Raw genomic sequence first — 11,542 nt, 5'->3', positions numbered from 1 at the left:
TGTCGAACGTCCAGCGAGGCAGCCTCTTCAAAGCCAGAGTCATGCCTGGGTATTGTTTTCTTTTTCTTGCCCCGCGAACACTTTGAGCGACGACGGCGAAAGAAAGACTCAACCCGGGGAAATTAGAGGTCCTGGTGGATTATGTCCAAACTATTTGAAAACTCAGGACCTTCCAGGAAAGATTTCACAGTAGTTACATCAGTGACCCTGGACTCAACCAACCATTTCTACACGTGCAGTTTGCTTTTTGATTTAATCTAAAGTAAAGGACACATGTTTTTCTTCTTTTGTTCAATCAACTTGAAATAAACAGGGCTTAAAGGGGAAACTCTGTTCAAAAACTGAGATAGAAGCACACAAGTGGACATCAAAACAAACAGCATAATTACAGGATCTGCTCAATAGACTGGTGAAGTACATGTAATTTATTTTGTGCATCCAGACCAAACATCAGTAGCTAGGCAACGCTGTCTTCTAGATATGTCACTAATTTTCAATCCCAAATATGTTTTAAAAGAAACAACACCGCCAACACATCATCTTTTTTTCTTAACATATTGAAGGATTTTTAAAGATCTCCTGATATAAAAGTAAAGTAAAAAAGTAATTCACATCTGACTTTGCTAAAAAAAACTCCATAAACTGACATCTAACCCAAACGTCTTTATTGGAAGAAATGTGTGTCCGTGTGTGTGTGTGTGTGTGTGTGTGTGTGTCCTCGTCAGGTACAGTGGACCTCATGAGGACCAGACGTAAGCATGGTGATGTCATTTCTGAAGGTGAATTGTGATTGGGTTAAGGTTAAGGGTATGGTTTTGGTTAGACTGTACACAATTGGAAGTCAATGCAAAGTCCTAACAAGCATATACAAAATACTGTGGTCCAGGTATTACTCCTACATCTGTTTACACAGTCACATCATGGGGACTTCTCTATTTCTTCTAACATTTGGGTTAGACAACTGGTAAGTTAAGAGAAGGTGTCCAGGAAATCAATGTAATGTCCCCTTAAGTCACAGAGACATGATTGTGTGTGTGTATGTGCGTCCTGGGGGTTTTGATTCACACTTGTGTTGTAACCTGGCCCACGATTGGCCCCAAACTCATGAAGTCATACATCCGGCACGTGTTAAACTTTATCCCTCAGAACAGACTAATCAAACTCTCCAAATACATCATTCTGCTCAGCAAAGGTCAAACATCCCATTGAGGTAACTGTAAAGAAACATATGGAGAGAGGCACTTGAACATGTGACAAGTCCCAAAGTGTTGATACTGACTGTATCTGACAAAGGTTCACCCACCCACCCAGTACATTTCCTTACCTTGCAATGTCCAGCCCTGAAATTAAGTACGTGGTTATGGTGGGCAAATGTGACTCACCATACAACAATTGCTCATCATGTTGACAACAGCAACTAATAGACCTCTGTAGAGTGGATTTGAGTGCTGTACCAAGGCCATAAACATGGGCCGGACATAAACACAGGCCTGACATTTTAGTCCAGTTACATGTTTCCTGCATGTCCACATTTTCCATTTGTCCTGTGATCACGTGGATTTGTGCGTTTCCTTTCATGTGATCACATGTAATCCCACATGTTTCACATGGGAAACTACATGGGCTTCACACATTACATCTTCAAAATATCACACTACAATAATGTCCTAAACCTCACCTTATACATGTGTACCACAAATGTCATACTTATCAAATTTTCACATGGAAATCCATTTAGTGTTTATGTCAGGATTAGATTAGATTAAATGCTGAGGGTGAAAAACTAAAATATTTTAAATAAAACTAAATATGTGATGTATTTCAAACAATCAGGACATTGAGACAAAAAAAATCAAATGTTCTCATGGTCATAACTCGTGCAAGTTCTGAGGAACTCCCTCACATGAACTCTGCTCATGACCGTTTCAGCTAATTACCATGTCAATATTTATTATTCTTCCTCTTTCCTATTGCATTCTTTGTTACTCGAATACATCCCACTGTGGTGGGAAATATATTTATTCAGTTACAGAATATGTTGCGGGACCTCTATTTCTTATTTGCTCTGCCAGTTTGTTAATTTATTCTTCCAATAGCGCTCTGCCTCCGAACCCAGATCAACGTACTCTCTGACCAATCAGGCATAAGCGCTCCCCACCGAGGGAATATCCATGTCTTCTCCTCTCAGACTGGTCCTGGACTGTTATCTCCAAAACAGACATGCTTTAAACGTGTGATGTTACGTTAGACATGGGGATGCTTCTGCTCTGACTACTTTAACAGCAACCTGGTTCAGACCATTGACTGTATATAAAGATGGATGACATGACAACTCCCAAAAGTGAAGCCAAATCATCTTGAAGGCCCCTGGTTCCTGGCCGCAGTACAAACCCCGCCTCCTCCATGTTAATACACATTCAATAAATATTTCTTAAAGATGGCTTTTGTCATTTTAGTTAGTTCTAATCACACTGATGTAAGTTCATGTGTTTATTTTTCTGGTAAGTTTGGTTTTAATTAGTCATCTTCAGTCAAACTTCATGATTGAAAGCTTAGACTGACTCATGATTGGTAGAGTGTGTGTACTATGCAATCTCATGACTGTGGCTCCATCCCCTGATACTGTGCAGACTCTGCCTCCAAATATGCAAGATGGTGGAGACACGTCATCCATCTTTATACACAGTCTGTGTGTTGGATGGGGTTCCACTGCTCTGTCAGTCTAATTGATTGCACAGCAACTTTCAGCATGGTTCATATAGAAAGTATATAAAGATGGACAATGGATGATTGGCCACTGATGGCTTGCTGCAGTATAAGTTATAAACCCTGCCTCCTCCATGTTAGCAAATGGATCATTGGCCAAACTAAAAAGTGAAATTACATGTTAAATAAAATATTCTCAAAGATGGCTTTGACAAATGAGACTGACTCGAGAGTGCGTGTATCGGCAGGCAGGGGCACCACTGGGAGTTTTGGGCCTTGGAATCGTCCTAACCCCTCCCCCCATTCGGCGCCCCGGTTGGCAGGACCTAAATACAGAGGCCAAGATGCAAGATGGCAACACCTGTATCCAGGATATTTTGGCTTCAGTTTTGTACAACACAAGGAGGTGGAGACCTATAATTTAAGTCAAACTTGCCAAACAGAGTCTTGTGGTATAGGATCCTGGCAAATCTGCACCTTCTTCAACACCGGTTGAAACATATCATGACATGCCATAGTCCTGTCCTGGCATAGACATGAAGATGTAGAATTACTTCTGGTCAATGGCCATTCATTTGCCTCTGACTGCATGGTATGTCCATCTGCGTGGAACTTGCATCATGCATCCACTTCCTCCAAAGTTATGACACAATTGGTCCACAGAATGCACCAGGTTCCATTATACGGGCACCTGATAATAGTTGCTTACATGGTCTCTGGTCCACTTTTGATTAGTTGCCTGGATCTGGTATGGTTCACAGCCCTGTTTTAAGCAAGTGCTGAAATGTCCACTTGTCTTGTTCACAGACAAGACGAGGGCTGCACATTGTCAGAGAACTTGGGTCCCATCCAGTGAACAGCTTGGCTGTGCACATACAGCAGCAGTGTCCTTTTTAAGGACAGCAAAATACCTATGACTAATATTTGGTGACGATGGGTGATCTCTTGGATCAAAATTACATAACTGACCAACTATAAACACAGGAAGAGTTTCTGCAAATGTCAAGTGTTGGATGAGCTTGAGTCAGCATGAGTGAGCTTGATGCTAGTTGCTTGCCAGCTGGAATGGTGAAGTGATTGGGCGGTGCATAAATCCAATGTCATGATGCATTATTATTGTGGAAGTGTTTTAAAGAAAATGACGCAATGTTAGTCAAAAAGTTATTTTAATGATGGTGCATATTTGGTGAGATGTAATGTGGGTGTAAGATATTTTGGTATTTAGGCCATCTACTTTTATCTTATTTTACTATTGTCATACATATCAACTGGTATCATTTAACAAGCTTGGAAAATATGCCCTGCACTGTCCACTCCTTTTTTGGAAAAACAGATGCAGATATTTGGACTCTGGTATATCATAAAAGGTGTTGCTCTTTACTTAATGTTACTGGAAGATTTGTCTGAGCTGTGTTTGTTTACGCCAACACAGTGCAACATCCAAATATACCAAACTACACTCAGACCTCCTGCTTACTGTCTGATTTCTTGCTCAATCAGTGGACCATTACAGTCAGAGGATCTGGTTGTCTAATTTTTTGTAATTACTGATCAGAACCAGCATTAATTTCCTGTTATATTTGGGTTAGCCCAATATTTGGGTTAGCCCAATTTAGCCCAAATATTACCCATACAGAGATAAAATATATCCTGAGAATAATGCAGTACTTTTATTTTAAATCGTAAACTTGGCTCAGTATTATTCCAGGTCAAATGCTCTAAATGTTATTAGAGAAAGAAAAGGACTTGGTGCATCAACCTCTGTCATTATTGCCACTCACAGGGTCTTTGGGATGCAGTTTTTTCTTCACTAAATATTCCCATTTATATGCAGGTGAGCGAGCAGATGGATTCGGATCTATTATCCCTTTCATTCCTTTTTCATAAACACCACGTCAGAGATGATGGTGGAGATGGGGAGCAACCAGATGCTATAATTATATTAGCTCTCTTCCGGAACACAACGTTAATATTAGAGGTTCTGGCAATGCATCTTCCAGCTGAATTAAGAATTGAAAAGCTGCATTATTTATCACCTGCAATCTGGGCAAAGCGACCTGGGTGAAAAGACGGGGGCTTATCGTTCATTGCTTGATAAAAGCAGATTGCCTAACTTTATACAAAGCGAGATATATTTATGCTTTACTCTTAGATGTTACATTACATAACATTACATTTCGTTTAGCTGACGCTTTTATCCAAAGCGACTTACAATAAGTGCATTCAACCATGAGGGTATAAACCTGGAACAGCAAGAATCAAGTAAGTACAAATTTCTTCAAAAAAGCCAAACTACAAAGTGCTACATGTAAATGCCATGTAAGTGCAACTAAAGTGAATATATATATATAATTTTTTTTATATAAACACCAGAGTTGACCGAGGTTTATTAGACATCATCTTCTTAACCAAGGTGTAGTCGGAAGAGATGTGTCTTTCGTCTGCGCTGACGATGTGTTGACTCTCTGCTGTCCTGATGTCAATGAAGAGCTCGTTCCACCATTTGGGAGCCAGGACAGCAAACAGTCGTGATTATGTTGAGTGGCTAGCTCGCAGTGAGGGTACAGCAAGACGATGCAGAGCAGAGTGTAAGGCTGGTGTGTAAGGTTTGACCATGTCCTGGATGTAGACTGGGCCCGATCCCTTCATAGCACGGTACGAAGGTACTAGTGTGTTAGGGAAGGCTTTCATTTAAAATGTTAGGTGACTGGTGGAGCACTACCAAGGCAAAGAGTGGAGGCTGTATATGAAGATGGACGAGATGATTGCTTTTCAAAAGCGAAGGCAATGCATCTTGATCACCACCTGGTGTTCTTATGTGGGATATTTTGGCTTCATTTCTTGATAGTGGGAGGAAGTAAAGATGTGTCATCAAACATTTTAATCAGTCTACATCAGCATTAAACTTTCCTAATAGAGTCAACAGTATTGAAGCGTTCTGTCGGAATGAAATGATTGGTCGGTGTACCTGTGCTCTCACTGAGTCTTCTGCCGGAGAGACATTCCCTGCTGAAGCAGAGAAAATAGCCAGAAGTTGGTGAGTCACGGTAAAGTCGGCCTTTAGCAGTTGTCAGAGAGTGTGCAGCTTTGACAAGAGGGCCAATGGGAGTGGCTGTTATGTATCGGTTGCATTTTATTCATAAGTCTAGCTTGCATTTGCTAGCTTTCCAGGAATAACAACCTAAGCTTTAAGGCTTGCTTGTTTTTATGCTCTGTAAATACCAGGTAATACATTCAGGAGTTTAAATATTTGGCTTGTCTGTAAACTGTAGCTTTCCCCAATAGCTTAAAACTTGTGATGACATGGTTCATCCCATTAGACAGGGTTTGTGGTGGAAACAGCTAACCGGTCATGTAGGCTGCCCTTCTTACATATGCGGCCGTTAGCTAGTGGTAGAGGCAGTTTATTTTTCAATTTGACATTTTTAAGTACTTCACTTTCTTTGCAGTCAAGACTGGCTATGACAGCCATTTATCTTTAGCTACTTGCACTGCTGCATTTATTGTGGATTTTAATTAAAATTTTAGCCATAAAAAGAATAAGACTTTTGTAAAGATAAAGCATGTTTAGCATGAGATGGGCTTCACTTATTCAGCTTAAAGTGAATGATACGAGTGAGTGAGTTAAGAGTTTAAAAAAAGAAGCAGAGCCATAGTTGGAACCTTTAGAGGGTTAAGAGACAGACAGTCAAGATATGGATGATTACCTGCACCTTCCAGCTAAAAGAGGCCGATAGAAGAGAGAAGTTAGAATAATAAAATGTTATGTACGGCTTCTGCTTGGGCAATTAGATGACATTAGGTTTTCATCACATGAAGCAAAATGTATGAAAACAAAATACAATATATTATATTTGTTTAAAGCAAACAGTTGTAAATCTGTTACATTGTAAAAATATAACTGCTGAATTGTAAAGGTAAAATCCCCTAACACTGTCTTTGGAGTGGTTTAAAAAGTTAAAATGTTGGTACTCCCATCTCCTTTGTAGTATATTTTAACTGAGAATATCATGTGATGACTGAAGAAGTATCTAATGTCTACATACCAACTAAATGTGAGGAGAAACAACTTCACAAATGCAACAGCAGATACGCCACGGACAGATTTCACTGCCAGGTCACTGAACTCGTTAATATTTAAGTTGACAAATGAAAGAATTACTAACACTCAAATGGATTAGTGCCTAGATTGTTCAACTTCATGAATGTCAAGCTCAAATTTATTTGACTAATTTCAGAAAATAATACATTAAAAAAGCAATCCTCTTGATTTACATCATGGTATTCACAGTATAAGATTAGAGAATACTTCAGTGCATTTTCATTGAATGGTGCACAGCTGCACACACTGCGGCACCTGGTCCAAGCAGCAAGGTCACATCCATCACATTTAATGTAAAGTGACAGGCAGTATAATAAAACAGCTCCTCATCGCTAATAACACACGACTCTGCTTATCTGAACCTTAACACTGAACCTCTTTTTCTCTGTCTCTCTAGCCATACATAGTGTTGCTACATTGTGGCTACAAAAAGTTTCAATCAAGAGCAGAACTAAGAGGTTTTATGATTGTTTTCAAATCATGATCTTTCAATAAATAGGCAGAAAACATGGCAATATATTGTGTTTAAAGAAACACTGACTCAAACCAACTGAAGACCATGAGTTTTAAAACTGCAGGGGACAATTAACACTGCACCTCAGCTTCATCCTCTTTAGCCAGCAATGGGAGTAATACTTAAACCATGAATCAATTTATTACAACCTGGGTCTAATTCTTCTTGGCCGGACAGTATTTAATTTATCAGCACAACAGTCTGATATAGGTCAAACTTGGAAATATGCCAACCAAGATAAGAACGATACGCCATTGCCCAGATCTCATTCCATCCCATCATCTGTTGGATATGTTGGAAAAACAAGTCTGATCCATGGCGGCCCCATTTAGCAATTTAGAGGACTTAAAGGATCTGCTGCTAATGCCTTGGTGCCAGATACCACAGAACACCTGCAGAGCCAGTCCAGGCCCCAGTGGGTCAGAGACATTTTGGTGGCCCAAGTGCTAACCTTAGAATATTAGGAAGGTGCTTTTAATGTTCTGGTAAAGATCAGTGTAAGCCACTAAAACGATGTTCAGATGTTCAATTACAGTCAGAAAGTCTGTCTGTCTGCCTGCTCCCCCAAATCAGTCTGACGAACCTGGTTATTTATTTAAATTCATGTGTTTCTTACCCCGTCAGACTTGTTGTTAGCCATGTGTCATAACGTTGGAACATTAGTGTTATTAGCACGAATGAAAACCAAAACTAACAAAATACACATTTTAATGACACTCAATTATCCCATAAGTGATCAACAGTGCAGCGTTGGTCGGTGACGCATTCTCTATTGTTGCGACTCTGTATTCCAACACACTGGATGAGGACTCAAACAATGGCCACATCCAGGTGTAGCTATAGGTTACTCCTACGTTACTGTTCCTGCTATTCATCAAACAGATAGGAGCATGGCCTCTTTGATGATGTCCCATTGGTCATGCTTTGTCAGAGATTTATTGACGTCCATTCTGTCCTGAAATGTGCGTTATGCAATTGTTTTAAGTGGCATCACAGTGCACAGGAAATTTAAGAGATCTAGATCTAGACCGGATTTGAAAAGAGCAAAGATTAGACCTTTGTGACTAAACACATATTTATCCCATGTCCTCGTGTTTGTGCTCCGTCCGACTGGTGCATACTAGATATCCTGACTACTTTGTTAGCTCAATAGAAGGGCAGGAAAGAAGGAGACCTCTCTGTCAGGCTTTTTGTGTAAAGTAGTTCCAGATACAGCGTGTTGTACTCAAAGAGCTAACTCGGGGCTTAACCAAAGATGCTCTAAATCCACATTTTGATCTTGATAGATGCTGTTTTGTCAGGTTTACACAGACAAATGGAGGAATGTACTTCTCTAGCACTTTTTACAAATCATCAGATCAGAAGACAGTCAAGCTCTTATCTGCTACATAAATATCCTGTTTCAGGCTGTGTAGCCCCATAGCTTTTGATTTCAAGATAAAGATAAATAAATTAACCTTTCCGGCAAGAAGTTTCAGTACATGTAAAAGGGCCAAATTGACCTCTATCTCACTCAAATAGTAGACTACAGAAAAACTATCTTTGATATTTTTGCAGCAGATATAAAACAATGTGTGCTGTTTTATGTCTTTGGTCCTTTATGTAGCCAGTGTTTATAAAATGATTATAAACTGATTTGATTTGTCCACTGAATTAATTTGTTATTGGACATTTCTCTTGAATGTGACTTTCCCCTTTTTAAAGTTCATTACAGCACAAAGGAGTAATTTCTGAGTACTCTGCTCGTAGGTCATTGCTATGAATTACATTAACCAGGGAAAAGCGACTGGTGCTGGTTGTACATTTTGTTATCGTTTGTCAGTTGTTTTTTTTTATTGGTAAGCAGGATTACACAAAAATACTCAACCGAATTTAATGAAGTTTTGGGGAGGGATGGGGCATGACCCAAAGAAGAACCCATTAGATTTTGTGTGCGGAGCAGGATTTGACTTTGTTTAACATTGTGAGATAGGGCATTTTTCCACATTTAAATAGATTTCTATATATATGTCAAAGATAGATAGATAGATGTACATTATTGATCCCAATTTGGGAAATTATTGTATTACAACAGCATGTCAAGGGCAATTTCACAAAGAGCAAGGAAAAAGGGCTAAATACAAAAGACGACAAAAAAAAACAACCGTACAAAATTGCAGTATTTGAAACATGACTAAAATTAATAAATATGACTATAAGATGTGCAGTAAAACATGAATATGAATATAATATGTGCAAACATGTGATGAATCTTAATGGAAATAATCAGACACATTTAGGGGACGGATGTGTATGAATGTGTGCAATTCCATCTTAAGTGGTCTGTTTGGCCTTGGTGGAGATGTGCATGCTACTGAGTGCTATTCTAGTTTCATTTACATTCCGTTTCAATCCAAAGCTGCACATTGTGATGAGCAAGAAATCACAGCCTAAATGTGCTGAGTATTACAGTAAACTGTTATAACAGTTGTAACCAAGGTGCATACAATTATATTAAGTAAGATTCTCAATCTTAGACTGTATTGGATTTATTATATTGTATTTAGATAGAGGTAAAGAGGTAGAGAGGTAAAGTCATGTGATTAGGATTTGATGTTTCACTACTGAGTTAACAGTGTTTTGCTGTCTGTAATTGTGGTAATTAAAAGGAGGCGGAGGACCACGGCAGCACAGGTCGTCTGTTCTCTGGTAATTGTTGCTGTCCTGGGCTATGACTTGAAAATGAAAATCATTCTTGGCTTTTATTATTTCTTTGGTGGTGGTTTTTCACCAGTGTCTCATTTAACGTACACATTAAGATGATGAGGCAGTTAGAGAGCTAGATGGTGAATCATGTTGTGCCCCTCATCCTGCTGCTGATTGCAGCATTTAAAAGAATATTACCTTGAGATGTTGGCTGAGCCCCCCTTTTCCTCAACTCTGCACAGACTGTCTTCTCTGCCCAGGGAGTCTTTAATTGTAGCTCTTTTCATTTGGCTTTTTAGGCCCCCCCACTACGTAAAGGACAAAAAGACCGAAGCTGTTCTTCTCTGAACCTCCTGCTCTCTGGGCGCATCTGTGTGAGCATGGCAACCAGACAGCAACTGAGCAGAAAAGGTGAGTGAAAATGAAAAGAGTGAGTCATCTTCATGGGAAAACACACATCCAAATATGTTAAAGAAAGCTTGTGGAAGAGTTGAAGAGATCTCAACACCAGTATAAACCCTTTTAAGACACTTTCCCTAGAAAACAGTATGCTTACACACAGTTTAATAATTTTACTAAAATCAGAGGGTGCAAGTGCACTGTTCTACCTCTCTGAATTCTCCCATGTGTGTCAGTCACCCTGCATATCCTATTTTACTTACCTCCAAATGGCGTATCTGTATTTCCAGTCATTACTGGACTGTTTATACTGTGTCAACAATAATGTCTGCAGAAAGAAAGAATTTCCTGCAGCTGATCATTAAACATTCGCTAGAAACACCAAAGAGCACAACGGGGTGTCTGGGAATAAAACACCCCCATTAAACTAACTTCTTCTTTTATGACTCATATCTCACATCTCACATCTTTTAAAGGTCCAGTGTGTAAGATTTAGGTGAAAGGGATCTATTGGCAGAAACTAAATATAAACTAATCCTAGTGATGTTTTCAATAGTGTGTTTCTTCGAAATTATACAAATTGTTGTTTTCTTAACTCTTGAATGGGTCCTTTATATTTAAATACTTTATATTTACATCTGGAGCGGGTCCTCTCTACGGAGGCCGCCATGTTTTTTTACAGTAGCCCAAACTGGACAAACTAAACACGTTTTGAGTTTTTATGACGACTGAAGACTACCACCGGTTCTCTTTCATGATTGGAAGGGGAGGGTGAGGTGAGGGGTATTCAGCTGCAACATGCAACTTCACCACTAGATTTCACTAAATTCTACACACTGAACCTTTAAGAAAACCTTTATTTGCAGATGGAGGTTTTCCTAATTCTCATTTGGCAAACTTCTTCCTAGTGACACATGTAAAGAATCCTCGGTCTCTTGAAAGACGCTTTATAAGTTTTTTATTTTTGGGGAATTAAAGTTATTATTATTATAAATTACAATGTTGAATGGAAATGTGAGCAATCTAAAGCTTCCTTGCTTGACACCTGCAGGAAGTCAGATAGCAGGCAGTAAGAGAGCATCTCTGTAACGCAATTACCAGAGCACTCTCCAATTTGAGAGCCTCACTCAAGCATA

At 39.3% G+C, this 11,542-nt stretch overlaps 1 long non-coding RNA gene across 1 annotated transcript; it reads right to left on the bottom strand.

The window, feature by feature from the left end:
* Nucleotides 1–2,179: 2,179 nt before the first annotated feature.
* On the bottom strand, nucleotides 2,180–11,255 carry LOC117769472. The gene is made up of 3 exons (XR_004615239.1): nucleotides 11,146–11,255; nucleotides 10,248–10,259; nucleotides 2,180–2,195 (listed from the first exon to the last, which is right to left on the bottom strand). It is a non-coding gene; the product is annotated as an uncharacterized LOC117769472 (long non-coding RNA).
* Between the last annotated feature and the right edge of the window lie 287 nt (nucleotides 11,256–11,542).

Source organism: Hippoglossus hippoglossus, chromosome 10 (assembly GCF_009819705.1).
Source record: "Hippoglossus hippoglossus isolate fHipHip1 chromosome 10, fHipHip1.pri, whole genome shotgun sequence".
Lineage (NCBI taxonomy): Eukaryota > Metazoa > Chordata > Actinopteri > Pleuronectiformes > Pleuronectidae > Hippoglossus > Hippoglossus hippoglossus.
This window is presented reverse-complemented; position numbering and strand designations above follow the sequence as displayed.